Here is a 9,971-nt window from a genome sequence, read left to right as displayed (position 1 = left end):
AACGGGCAGCGCGCGCGGGGTGACGCCCGTGGGTGGCGGTGGCGGGAGCCGGGCCGCGGGCGGCGGGCGGCGGCGGCGCGCCACTGGCTGCGGGCGACGGCGGAGACTCGTCCGGTGCAATTCGGACATGTCCGGCGGCGGAGTGGGAAGGTGGCTAGGGTTTACCTACGTTTTGGACGGGGAGGCACACATATAAAGAGTCCAAATGAGGTGCGGTTTTCGCCCACACGATCGTGATCAAATGGCGGAGAGCATGGAGGGGGTTTAGATGGGCTAGGTGGGCTGTGTAAAGAGGTGCTGGGCTGCAAGAGAAAAGGGGTTTTCGGTTAACTCGGTTAACCGTTGGGGCATCGAACGAACTCCAAATGGAACGAAATTTGACGGGCGGTCTACCGGTGGTATACCAAGGCCACTCGGCTTGTCTCGGCCCATTCCGAGAATGTTTTTCTCCCGCTCACGATAAAAGGTCTGAGAGGTGCGACAGGCGCGTGCGAGTGTGGTTGGGCTCAGAACGGACAACGGGGAGAACCGGGGGAACCCGAACAGATGCAAATTTTGAAAAACATGCAGATGAAATGCAGACGTTGACATGGCAAAGTGCAACACGCAAGAAAATGACATGGAAACTACGGCGAATAGCTGGAAGACACCTGGCGCATCGGATCCGGGGCGTTACATAAGACACACACGCTTTTTCTCTACTTTTATCATGTGTTATCCATGTCTCTTTCACACACGCACACACACTTTTTTCACTCACTCTTTTTATTTCTCTCTCTCTCTCTCTCTCTCTCTCTCTCTAGTTAGGGACTCTCTCATGTCCATAAGCATATGGATGTTTTCAAAAGTCAAACCTCAGAAAAGTTTGACCAGGTATATGTGGAGAAAATCATTTACATCTGGAATGATCATTAGATTCATCAGAACATGTACTTACTTCATACTATCATTTATCTTTGGTATTGTAGATATAAGTAATTTCTTTATAAACTAGGTCAAAGTTTCAAAAGTTTGACTTTAAAAAAATGTTGGAACTTGAAAGTGCAACTATCCCTAGGTGGTTTTGGTAATTAATAACAACATATAGCTCATTGAGCTAATGCTATTCCAAGACTATTATTTCAGGAAAGCTCAATGAATGGCATGACATGGATGATGAAAGTGGACCCCTCAAAATACTGAGGACAAAGGATTGGCTCAAGCTCAAAAGCTCAAGACTCTTCATTTTACATTTTAGTGATCCAAGATCACATTGAGTCTATAGGAAAAGCCAATACTATCAAGGAGGGATGAGGTGTTGCTTAATGAGCCTCTTGCTTCATGTGCTTAGTGATATGCTCCAAAACCCTCAACTACTTTCCCACATCCACAAATGACCTAAACCCAAAGCCAAAATCGGTCACACCGAAACTTCCTATCCGGCGCCACCGATTCCAAAAGTCATAGCCACTGCCACAAACCCTAAGCAAATCGGTCTTACCGATAGGGATCTCGGTCTCACCGAGATGGGGTTGCAATCTCTCTGTTTCCCTTTGTAACGTTTCGGTCTAACCGAAGTGAGCGATCGGTCCCACCGAGATTGCAATGTAAACTCTCTGTTTCCTTTTTGTAACATTTCGATCTCACCGAAAAGAGCAAATCGGTCCCACCGAGTTTACCTGACCAACTCTCTGGAAAGCTTATTACCAAATCGGTCTCACCGAGTTTGTGTAATCGGTCTTATCGAGATTACGTTATGCCCTAACCCTAACCGAATCGGTCTCACCGAGATGCATGTCGGTCCCACCAAAAATCACTAACGGTCACTAGGTTTACTAAATCGGTTCGACCGAGTTTAACAATTCGGTCCCACCGAGTTTGGTAAATTGTGTGTAACGGTTAGATTTTGTGTGGAGGCTATATATACCCCTCCACCTCCTCTTCATTCATCGAGAGAGCCATCAGAACGAACCTACACTTCCAACTTACTATTTCTGAGAGAGAACCACCTACTCATGTGTTGAGGCCAAGATATTCCATTCCTACCATATGAATCTTGATCTCTAGCCTTCCCCAAGTTGCTTTCCACTCAAATCTTCTTTCCACCAGATCCAAACCCATTGAGAGAGAGTTGAGTGTTGGGGAGACTATCATTTGAAGCACAAGAGCAAGGAGTTCATCATCAACGCACCATTTGTTACTTCTTGGAGAGTGGTGTCTCCTAGATTGGCTAGGTGTCACTTGGGAGCCTCCGACAAGATTGTGGAGTTGAACCAAGGAGTTTGTAAGGGCAAGGAGATCGACTACTTCGTGAAGATCTACCGCTAGTGAGGCAAGTCCTTCGTGGGCGACGGCCATGGTGGGATAGACAAGGTTGCTTCTTCTTGGACCCTTCGTGGGTGGAGCCCTCCGTGGACTCGCGCAGCCGTTACCCTTCGTGGGTTGAAGTCTCCATCAACGTGGATGTACGATAGCACCACCTATCGGAACCATGCCAAAAACATCCGTGTCTCCAATTGTGTTTGAATCCTCCAAACCCTTCCTTTACTTTCTTGCAAGTTGCATGCTTTAATTTCCGCTGCCTATATACTCTTTGCATGCTTGCTTGAATTGTGTGATGATTGCTTGACTTGTCCTAAAGTAGCTAAAATCTGCCAAACTCTAAAATTGGGAAAAGGTTAAGTTTTTATTGGTCAAGTAGTCTAATCACCCCCCTCTAGACATACTTCAAGGTCCTACAAGTGGTATCAGAGCTTTGGTCTCCATTTGCTTTGATTTCCATAGCTTTTGGTGGTCATAGCCTTGGTTTCACAACCTAGGAGAGTATGGCGTCTAGCGAGGGAAATTATCACCGTAGAGGTCCTTACTTTGATGGTACTAATTTTGCTAGTTGTAAGCATAAGATGAAAATGCATATTCTTGGACATAACCCCGCCGTTTGGGCAATTATTTGTATTGGCTTGCAAGGTGAATTTTTCGATGGGAGAGAACCGAACTGTGAAGCTAATGCGGAAGAATTGAAGATGCTGCAATACAACGCTCAAGCTTGTGATATCATCTTCAACGGATTGTGCCCCGAAGAATTCAACAAAATCAGCCGTCTTGAGAATGCAAAGGAAATTTGGGATACTTTGATTGATATGCATGAAGGTACCGAGTCCATCAAGGAATCCAAGTTGGATGTGCTCCAAAGTCAGCTTGACAAGTTCAAAATGAAGGATGGTGAAGGTGTCGCTGAAATGTACTCTAGGCTTGCTCTTATCACAAATGAGATTGCCGGCTTAGGGAGTGAAGAGATGACCGACAAATTCATCATCAAGAAGATTCTAAGAGCATTGGATGGAAAGTATGATACCGTGTGCACATTGATTCAAATGATGCCAAACTACAAAGATCTCAAGCCAATGGAAGTCATTGGAAGGATTGTTGCTCATGAGATGTCACTCAAGGATAAGGAGGAACTTCACAACAAGTCAAGTGGTGCCTACAAAGCCTCAAGTGAAGCCCCCACATCATCAAGTGAGAAACCAACCTTCAGTGAAGAATTGAGCTTAATGGTGAAGAACTTCAACAAATTCTACAAGAGTAGAAGCAAAGAAAGAAGTTCCAAATCAAGGTCTTACAATGACAAGAGATCTTCTAGTCGAGAGCGCAATTGCTACAATTGTGGGAGACCCGGACACTACTCCAATGAGTGTACGGCACCCTACAAAAGAAGAGAAGATTCTCCAAGAATAAGGAGCAAAAGAGAAGAATCACCACCAAGAGAGAGGAGGAGTTGAGATGATCGTTATGAACGAAGACCCTCACGGAGAAGCAAGGATTCAGAAAGGAATGACAAGTCATCAAGGAGCTACACAAAATGAAGACATCAAGCTCATGTTGGTGAATGGGTATCCGGCTCCGACTCTGACAACCACTTCGAGAGAAGCTATCACTCCGACTCCGAATATACTCAAGATGAAGGTGTTGCCGGTCTAGCACTTGTGTCAACCAACTCCTACGACATATTTGATTCACCAAATGAAGGTGTTGGAAGATGCTTCATGGCCAAAGGTCCAAAGGTAACACACCCCGAGTATGTTGATTTCAATAGTGATGAAGATGACTTGCTTGTGGATGATGATTTACTTGTTGACAACTCTAGTGATGAATACTATGATGAAATGTCAATTAATCATGCTAAACAAGATAAAACGAATGACAATGATAAGGAGAAAATTTAGCTTCTAACTAAAGAGTTAAACTCTCTTAAGTTAGCTCATGAAACTATCTACGAAGATCATCGAGAACTTTTAAGGGCCCATGAGAAGTTACACTTTGAAAAGCTCAATCTTGAGCAAGAGCATGAGTTCTTAAAAGCAATCAATGATGATCTCCGCAAGAAAAGTTCTTCTTACATTGCCAAGCGTTTACTCTTATCTACTTACATGCCTCAAGTCAAGTCTAGTAACAAGTAAAAGAAAGATACTTCCTCTAGTAGTAACAATAATAATGTCAAATCCAATATTGTTGCTTCTAGTAGTTCTCTTGATTCCACTAATGATTCTCTTAGCCAAGTTACACTTGAGCAAGAAGATGGCTTATTGAAGGGAATTATAGAGAAAGGTGTTTACAAGAGCCTTGCCGGGAGTAAGCAATTCGAGGAAATTGTACGCAAGCAAGGAAGGCACCGGAAGAATCAAGGTGTTGGCTTTGAACGAAAGTTCAATGCTAATGGAGTTTAGTGGGAAGAAGGTCAATACCCCAAGACAAAGTTTGTTCCTCAACAAGAGAAGTATGATCCTACTTCCTTCAAGGGAACACAAGCTCAAGATGATCTTCCACCACAAGACCGCAAGAACAAAGGCAAGGACAAGCTTCAAGAAGAGATTGATGCATTTGAAGAAGCACCCAGAGCCTCGTTCAAGTGGGTCCCCAAGACTACGTCAAGTTCTACTTCATCTAGTACAACTACAACTCCAAGGATTCCCATCAAGATGATGTGGATCCCGAAGAAGAAGAACTAGAGAGTTCTTGAGGGTGACTCCGCCAACATTCTTCACTCATATCATTTTGGCAAGAACAAGTGCAATCAACTTCCACATCTTGCACTAGTTCAAGGAGTCACAAACCCTCATGTTGGTAAGACAAGGGACAAGGTAACTTAATGAATTCATGGACATCATCTTGTGTGTGCATCACTCTATGTCTATGGATATTCTTGTTTGTTCCTTGTGGGACTAACCATGTAGGTAAGTTGAAAGTGCAACACACTCCAAAGGATTGCTCCAAATGATCTACATCAACATTGAGCATCTACATCTTCAACACCTACATGAAGTCATCATCGACAAAACCCAAGGTTAGTTCATCCCTCTAAGGGGGGATCTCACATCTAGGGGGAGCTTAACTCTAAGAATTGAGTCAAAGCAACTCTAATGGTGTGAACACATTTATGCATTATGTAAAAGTAGTAACCCCACTTGAGGTTAAACGATGAGTATGACCTATGATCAAATGTTCTCATTTGACTCCTAAGTCAATATACTCATATATAGATGACCTAGTCATCGTCAATTGCTTGATAGATGCTAGAATTGGTTGTGCATGCTTTGCCACATATTTCATTTGCTATCTTATTGTGTGAGCATGTTAGTGCATATTTCACTCATTCAAGGACATCCACTTGTTCTTTCGATTGTTTGGTTTCTTTTCTTTTTGCCAAGTGGATGGACAAGAATGCCTAAGAACCTTCTTTAGCTATCTATGCTTTTCTCATCTCAAACTCTATCCATGCTACATCACAAAATTTGATCAAGTCAGATTCGAACCACTCTGTGTGAGGAGCACTCGGAGTCCCTGATTCGTCATAGACTTAAACTTCCAAAACCTCTTTGTGATTCTCGGTCTGACCGATTCTTCCATTTCGGTCCTACCGAGATCATCAAGTTGATCTGAGTTTTCAATCTCGGTGCAACCGATTTGAACTTTTCAGTCTCACCGATTTGCAATAACTGAACACAGTTATGCATCTCGGTGCCACCGAGTTGTTCCACTCGGTCACAACAACAGGGTTGGGCTATATATAGCCACGGGAAAAAGTTTGGAAATTTCTCCGAAACCCTTCGCCCGCGCAACAGCTCGCTCTGCCATTGTGGTCTCCGGATCGTCTCCTCGCTGCTAGCAGCCTCCTGTCGCTGGTCTTCGCCGCTGTCAACGGAATTCGTCCCCGCCGTTGCCGCCATAGCAAGTCCACCGCCAAGTTAGGGTATGGACTTGATCTTTGTGCTATCCATGTCTGATTCCTAGCACATTGTTTTCATATTGATTCTTGCCACGATTGAGATTCTTGTATCCAGTCAAAATAGTCCATAGATTAGATGCGATTCAAATTTTTAGGCTTAGGTTTCTGCCGAAACCATCTCGGACCCACCGAGTTGAAAAACTCGGTCTCACCGATTTGGCGTATGCCATTGCACTAGTGACTCTCGGTCCGACCGAGAATTACTAATCGGTGCGACCGATTTGAGGATTTTGTGAAACCCTAGCAGTCTCGGTGCCACCGAACTGAAACTCGGTCCAACCGAGATCATCAGTTTAGGTTCCAAAACTGCTTCGGTATCACCGAGTTTGAAAATCGGTTGATCCGAAATGCTTTCTGTGGAAAACTAAAACTGAAATTTTGAATCATTCTTTTGGGAAAATCTCTGCATTTTGTGATGCTCATCTTTTCTATCTCATCTATAACTCTTCACAGGGTCAGCAGTCAGCTTTTGCAGTATGTCTGATCAGAGTGACAGCCAGAACAGGTCTGAAGAGCAGATGGACTTGAGTGAGGGCACTAGTCCCTTAACTTCAGATGATGGGAGCAGAAGTACTCCTAGCAACTTGCCTAAGGCTGCTACTAGGCAAAGGAGGAAGAGAATCTCAGACTCAGAGGATGAGGATTACAAAGCTGAGGAAGATGAGGCCACTTCCAAGAAAGTGGTGCTTAAGAAAGAGTATGGTTCTGCACAAAGCACAAAGCCAGGTCTGAAGAAGAAACTTCCTGCCAAAAGGACTCCAATGCCAAAGGCCAAGAAGTCCACTCAAGTTCCAGCTCAAGCTCAACCCAAAGAGGCACCTGCAAGGAAAGAAGCACCATCAAAACCTCAGAAGGTCCCCACTGGTGCAACCATGAAGTTCACAATTGAATCAGAGGATGATGGTGATTAGGACAAGAAAAAGAAGAGAGCTAGAACCACAACTGCCAAGGTCCTTGGAAAGCCCTCAATGAGAAGGGATTCTGATGAAGAGGAAGAGGATGTTGCACCAGCTCCTAAGGCAGCTAAGCTTATGGGAGATGCAATCAGATCAGGGGCTGCAACATCCAAGCCCAAAGATGCACCCAAAGCTGCCTCCAAGGCCAAGCAAGCTCCAAAGAGGAATACTAGGAGTATTCCAGCTGCTGAGAAGAACAAAGCCCCAGTGCCCAATGTTGTAGAAGATGAAGATGAAGAAGGTCAGGTCCTTAGAAAGCTCAATCCCAAGATACCATACCACAATGATGCCCATCCTGTGGCTGAGGACATGAGAATCAGGAAGGATTCAGGGCTGAGGCTATGGAGGATGGAAGATCCATATGCTTCAAGAAGAAGGACTGTTGTTGACTACAGGTTCCACACAAAGGAACAGCAGGACTTTTATGAGACCACTCTGTTGGACAAGAAGCCCATTGTCTATTATATGAGGTGGGTTGACTGGAAATTCATCAGGGAGAATGAGCAGCACTACCCTGGAGTATAGGAGAGCTTTATTGCTTGTGGAGTGGCAGATTTTGTTGGACAAAAGTTCACCAACTGGAATGATGAGCTTATCATGCAGTTCTACTCCACAGCACACTTTTATCCAGATGGTAGAATTGTGTGGATGTCTGAAGGTACAAGGTACCAATCTACTGTTGAAGAATGGGCAAGTCTGATAAATGCCCCCAAGGAAGAAGAGGATGAATTGGACATATATGCAAAGAAGAAGTTGGGTCATAACTCAATGGCTCACATGTACAAGGAAATTCCTGACAAAGCAGTTGAAACTCACAAGTTTGGATCAGTTCACTTTCTGCTGTCAGGATTGGCAACCATAAATTGGATTCTGAGGCACACCTTGTTGCCCAAGTCAGGTGACCATAACATGATCAGAGGGCATGCCATCAACATGCTGCATGTGTTTGATGTGCCACAGAAGTTCAAAGTCACGAGCCTGATCATTGAGACAATCAAGAGGACTGCAGCAGATCAGAAGAGGAGATCTGGATATGCACCTCAGATTCAAGAATTGATCAACTCCAAGATGGGCATAGGGAAATATTAGTTGGATAAGGAACATTTTCCAATTTATCCAGACTTTGAGGACAATGAGGTTGTCATGAATGAAGATGATCCACATCAGTCCAAGCTCGGGAGAAGAAGGAGAAGGCAAAACAGGAGAAGGCTGCCAAGATGCCAACTCAAGAGGAGGCATCTGAGTATTTCTTGAAGACCAAACAAGAGCAGCTTGGTTACTTGATAGCATCAACTCTGAGGATTGAGAAAGGGTTGGCCACCCTAACTCAAAACCAGGAGAGCCTGGAGAGAATCATGGAACAAAAATTCTATGATCTAGATGTCAAGGTAACTGAGATTCAGTCAGTTGTAGAGCAGCTGCAGGATGACATGCGGGAGAGGAAGGGCAAGACAACCACCAATGTGTTTGCCAGAGTGCCCAGAGCCCAGAGGTCAGTTGTAGTGCTAATGACAGACACTAGAGCTACAACTTCAGCACCAGCTACTGCCCCTACAGTTCCAGTGCAACCAGCTCCAGCATCTACTCCAGCACCCTCTACTTCAACTGAAGCCTTCGTCCAAGGAGCTATCAGGACACCACCACCGGAAGATCAAGCCTGAGAGTCGATCTAGCACTATGCATTTTCTATGAACATTTTGGTAACTTGTTGCCAAAGGGGGAGAAAAATGTATAGATCATAGGCTTTGAGAGAGAGTGTTGCTTTTATTCTCTCTTGCTTTATTTGGTGGTTTTTCAAACTTTGTTTGCTTTTGGTTGAGATATCATGCTGTGAGACATTGATGATCATGTGTTTGATCATAAGCTACACTTATGCATGCTTGATATTATCCTATCCATCTTATGTGATCACTCACTATGCTTGGTGATGAGTGCATGTATTCATTGTTTATTATTTTGAGCACTCCACCAAGATGTATGTGACATGGAAGAGTAACCCATGAGCCTAATTCATTGTGCATTTGCAGTCCAAAGCAAATCTTAAACTATGCACAAATTTAGGGGGAGCTCTTGCTTATCACATACTTCTCAAAGCGACGAAGTTATTCAATCTTATTATCATTTGTCGAAGCTTTGATCTATATGTTATCATCAATTACCAAAAAGGGGGAGATTGAAAGTGCAACTATCCCTAGGTGGTTTTGGTAATTAATAACAACATATAGCTCATTGAGCTAATGCTATTCCAAGACTATTATTTCAGGAAAGCTCAATGAATGGCATGGCATGGATGATGAAAGTGGACCCCTCAAAATACTAAGGACAAAGGATTGGCTCAAGCTCAAAAGCTCAAGACTCTTCATTTTACATTTTTGTGATCCAAGATCACATTGAGTCTATAGGAAAAGCCAATACTATCAAGGAAGGATGAGGTGTTGCTTAATGAGCCTCTTGCTTCATGTGCTTAGTGATATGCTCCAAAACCCTCAACTACTTTCCCACATCCACAAATGACCTAAACCCAAAGCCAAAATCGGTCACACCGAAACTTCCTATCCGGCGCCACCGATTCCAAAAGTCATAGCCACTGCAACAAACCCTAAGCAAATCGGTCTTACCGATAGGGATCTCGGTCTCACCGAGATGGGGTTGCAATCTCTCTATTTCCCTTCGTAACGTTTTGGTCTAACCGAAGTGAGCGATCGGTCCCACTGAGATTGCAATGTAAACTCTCTGTTTCCTTTTTGTAA

Source organism: Triticum aestivum, chromosome 5B, assembly GCF_018294505.1.
Source record: "Triticum aestivum cultivar Chinese Spring chromosome 5B, IWGSC CS RefSeq v2.1, whole genome shotgun sequence".
NCBI lineage: Eukaryota > Viridiplantae > Streptophyta > Magnoliopsida > Poales > Poaceae > Triticum > Triticum aestivum.
This window is presented reverse-complemented; position numbering follows the sequence as displayed.